This window comes from Nematolebias whitei, chromosome 16 (assembly GCF_014905685.2).
Source record: "Nematolebias whitei isolate Nwh7 chromosome 16, NemWhi1, whole genome shotgun sequence".
NCBI lineage: Eukaryota > Metazoa > Chordata > Actinopteri > Cyprinodontiformes > Rivulidae > Nematolebias > Nematolebias whitei.
Genome location: NC_056513.1, coordinates 3,373,248 through 3,378,276, shown reverse-complemented (window position 1 = coordinate 3,378,276; position 5,029 = coordinate 3,373,248).

Genomic DNA, 5,029 nt, shown 5'->3' with positions numbered 1-5,029 from the left:
TCTGCAGTAAAAGCAGATCCCTTGAATTATTTACTGTCGGCTATTTTATACCTACAACCAAGAAAGACCCATTTCCTGTTTTTAGAACACACTCGAGTGCTCCCTGTCTCAAAACAAGAGCCTCTAAAAATTATTCTTCCCTCGCTGCAGTTTTTGTTTCACGTAGAAGAAACGGGTTTTGAAACATTTGTCAATCACTGTAGGCTAACAATTAGCTTTAGCTGATGTATTCAGCTAATGTCTTTAGCCGTTTCTTCCTTTCCGGGTCGCCAGAGTCACTGGTGCCCATAGCCGTCACCTAGGGTGAATTTAGAGTTACCAGTCAGTCTAACATACATGTTTTGGTCTGTGGGAGAAAACCCGCGCAGCACGGAGAGAACATGCAAACTCCACCCGGGCTGGGATTTGATCCAGCAACTTTTTGCTGAGAGGCAACAGCTCTACCACTGTACCACCATTTACCAGATGCATTTAAACATTTTAGTTCAAAGTCCTCTTAAAAACAAAAGCACATCACTCTCCAACTTTCGTTTTGGGCTACAATGATCTTAAATGACGGTGATTCAAATGTTTTGGTCAAACCCCAAAAATTATGTTTTGCATTACTGAAAGATGCAACACTCAAAATATGTGTTGTGAACCACTCTCAGGTACTACCACATCACATTTTAGGACAATATATGCAAAGTGGACTGAGTTATAGCAATGTATGTGTCAGGTAATATCAATTAGCTATGGTAGCCATCTTGATTAGGATTGACTCCAAAAGTTAATCATGTGTAGATGTGCATCCATGTCCAGTGGTTCGTGGCATATTTTGCTAACAGACAAACAAAATTGACTCCAGCACGTAATGCTAAAGTTTTAGCGAGCAGTCTTACATACTTATACCAAGTGTTGTGACTAAGTCTCAGGTACAACCGTTTCAAATTTAGGCACAGTGGATGTAACACTGACAGAGTTGGAGCCATTTTTATGTTTTTTAAAGTAAGTTGCTCGTGTTGATCATCTCAAATCAGTTCGACTCCAAAAAGGTAATCAGCTGTAGATCTACATCTATCGATTATTTCCTACATTAAAATCAGTCCGCTGGTTCGGGAGACATTCGAACCCACGAGCAGAAACATTTTCATTTTTTGATGGTGGGCGATGAAAACATGTGACGTGAAGAAAAGACTTAACATTTCTTATGGTGTTTTATTATGGAGGGTGAAATGTGACAAAATTAAATAAATAAATACATAATTAAAAGTATAATTTAAGGGTCTCTCCCCCCTCGTCTGGAACTGTTCTAGTAGAATCCTGACCCGGTCAGGACCAGAAGTTTTTGAGTCAGAGCTTCTGGAACAGAGATCTGCAACGTTTTCCATCAAAAGAGACATTTCTACTCTTCATCTCGACACAAGCCGCAAAATCTGCTACAGTGGTCGTTTTCAACTGGTGGCTCATGGGCCACTTCAAACTCATATGAAGTGTGTTTGTTTGTTTTTGTTTTCTAATTCCAGCCAGTGGGGTTGATTTTATAAAACACAAATGATATAATGAATTTTAACATTTAGTAATAATTTTACATTTTAGGGCTCAAGACTGCATTTACATAAGCAAGGGGAAAATATATATTTCATACCAATTTTACTAAAATAATTAACCCTGGACTCTGAAGGTTAATGTGAGTCTTCCTTTTAATTAAAAAATACATATTTATCCCATGTTAAAGTAATAAAGCATAAAATTAAAGTGTGTCTAAATATTGGGCCATCTTGTTGGCTCTGTAATTATCACTAATTCAAATTTTTGTATTTACTTTAGCTTTAATTACATCTATCTATCTATCTATCTATCTATCTATCTATCTATCTATCTATCTATCTATCTATCTATCTATTAAATTATTCACCATACTGGAAGTTGGAAAATGCAGTAGCTAAAGCTAATAATAAATAAATAAATAAATAAATAAATAAATAAATAAATAAATAAATAAAGCTAATCAACAGTATTTTCTCTGTGTTTTAGTAATTTAATTTAAACATTTGCAGAAAAACTGCAAAAACTTGCCATTCCTCTTTACTGTGGGTACAAAAACCAGTGAATTTACATTTTGCATCACGTTTGGTCAAAGCTTCAAGGAGCCGCAGACCAAGGACCAAAGAGCCGCATGTGGCTCGGGAGCCGCAGGTTGCAGACCCCTGTCAGTTTGTATTAACAGAAGTGACGGTAAATGCCCACTACGTGCACGAGCTGTCTCTGCAGTTGTGACTATAGGGGGGGGGGGGGTAAAAAAAAAAAAAAAAAATAAATAAAACATATTTGCATTGTGATTTCACATCAATAAGTAAAAACTCACGAGCGCAGGAGAGGATGAGGAAGAGGAGCAAAGCGATGAGCGTCATCTGGTTCTCTTCTTCGTCCTTAAACAAAGTGAAGTTCCTTAAAGTTCCTATTTATTCCGTTTGTTCCTCCACACAGAACTGTGGGTCTTGTCGGCGCAGCTGCTGTTCCAGACAGAAACGGCTCAAACGTGGAGTGGGTTCCAGTGACATGGCTGTTCCCGGTGTGCGCGCGTGCTGCGCCGAACCCGGTGCGGCTCTTTGCTGAACTTCTCTCTGAGCAACTTGGAGAAGCTGCAAGATGCAAGAAGAGCTCCTGCAGCCGCTGACACGGGCACGCGCACCACGCGCGCGCCTCCGTCTGTTGGCTCCCCTGGATGACCGGAGCTGCCCGGAGGCGAAGCAGAACATTCAAATGCTCAGGAGGATCAAAACGAGCTCTTGCTGATTCTCAGCTCGAAGCTCGAGTTGAGGATGAGCCTCAGCTACTACCACACCAAGTTTTGTGTTTGCTAAGGTTGATTAGCTGAGACATCCGTTTTGATTTGGGTCGATTCCAAACAATAATCAGGTATGGATGATTATAAAACGATTATTTTATGAAAGTTTCATAAGATTCTGTCCAGCGGTTAATGAGAAGTTTTGCTAACAGACAGACATGGTTGACACCAAGCGATAATGCCAAAGTTTTAAGCTGATATATTGTATAATGTGTGGTGCTCAGAGAATGTGTTGGAAATGATGCTCAGCTACTACCACACCAAATCTAAACTTAATAAGTGCCAGATTGGCTCAGTTATGGACATCTTTGTGTTGGGTAAAGTCAGGTGACCATCTTCAAAAGGGTTGAACCCAAAAGTTAAAGGAATGTAGTCAAGCATGAAATATTTGCTTTCTAAAAGTTTCTATTAAATCCACCCAGTGGTTCAAGAGATATTTTGCTAACAGACAGACAGAGATGACTCCAATAGTTAATGGTAACATTTTAAAAACAGATCTTATCCAGTCAGCTAGTGCTGAGAGTTTGTGCTGGGGATGAAACAAACTCAACTATAGAAACCGCATGTCCTGCGAAAATGCAGTGACTGCTTACTGCTGAAAAACAGCTGAAATTAGCTAAAAATAAAAAAAATAAAATAAAATAAAAAACTGAAATGTAGCTGAAATGGAAGAACAAGCCTAAGTTAGCAGAAGAAAACAGAAAACACATTTTTGCTGCATTTGGTTTAAATAAGCTGAAATTAGCACAAAAAATAGTAAATTAGCTATTTAAAAATTATCAATTATCAATTATCAAGAAATAGCTGAAAAGTAGCTGAAACAGCAGAAAGAAGCAAAATACCAGAAGGAAGTGGAGAGAGTACAATTGTGTCTAATTAGGTTGAAAGAAGCAGAAATTAGCACAAAAAAAAGTGAAAATTAACTGAAAACCCCCCCAGAAATTTGCCCAAAACAGCTGAATAGTAGCTAAAAAAAAAAAATCTGAAAAGTAGCTGAAATGGAAGAACAAACCTAAGTTTGCAGAAAAAAGCAGAAAAACACATATTGGCCGAATTTGGTTTAAATAAGCAAAAATTAACACAAAAATTAGTGAATTAGCTTAAAAAGCTGCAATTAGCAAAAAATAGCTGAAAAGTAGCTGAAAGAGCAGGAAAAAAAAGCTGAATATACCAGAAAGAAGTGGCAAGAGCACGTTTGCTGAATTAAACTGAAAAAGTTGAAATGAGTGCAAAAAATGTAAAATTAGCTGAAAAAGCTAAAATTATCATAAAAATAGCAAAATAGTAGCTGAAATAGCAGAAAAAGAGAAACTTGCAGAAATAAGCTGAAAGAAGACAAGCTGATTGGCAGAAATAAGTTAGAAGCACAAAAATGTTGTAGTTAGCAGAAAGAATCTGAAAGGAGCACAAAACAGCTGAAAAACACCAGTTGAAAGTAGCTGAAAGTAGCTGAAAAATGTTTAAATTTTCACAAGGAAGCTGAAAGAAACTGAAGCAGAACAAAATGTGAAAGGAGCAGTAAAAGGTTGTAAACAGATCTAAAGATTTGAAGGATGGAAAATAAGCTCAATTAATTTTCTATGAGAGAAAAAACATGTCAGAAAAGGCTAAATATTTTAATTATTTCAAAAAGCTAAAGTTGCACCAATACTAAAAGTCACAACAGGGTTGTCCTGGAAGAGCTGAACATTTTGATTTATGATTTGTTGAAATAGCTGAAAATTACAGAACAAGAATTGTATCAAAATATGTACAGTAACTGAGAAAAATACTTTATAAACAGGATCACAATAGTGTGAAAGCTTAATAAGCATTCGCACAAGGATCGTCTAATTCATAACTTTTATTGTTGTTGAACTGTGACAACAGCAAAGTTAAAAGATTCTGCAAAACAATAATATTTAAAAAAAAATAAAAACACCAAAACTGTAATTAATTTAGTTAAATTATTGCTAGTTCACATCAAAAAATGCATTTCACATTAATTTTCTGTTATTAAAGCTTATTTTAAACCTTTCAACGTGCTGCTTTTAAACAATCATCCTTCATGACCTGCATCAAAGCTCCAGTTCAGAAAACAGGAGGCCGGTACAGCCTGTGATTTTTATGTTTTTATTTGTGTGCATGAGTTGAGTGATTTTGTATATTTTTATATGTGTGCATGATTTGAGTGTTTTTTACATTTTTATTTGTGTGCAT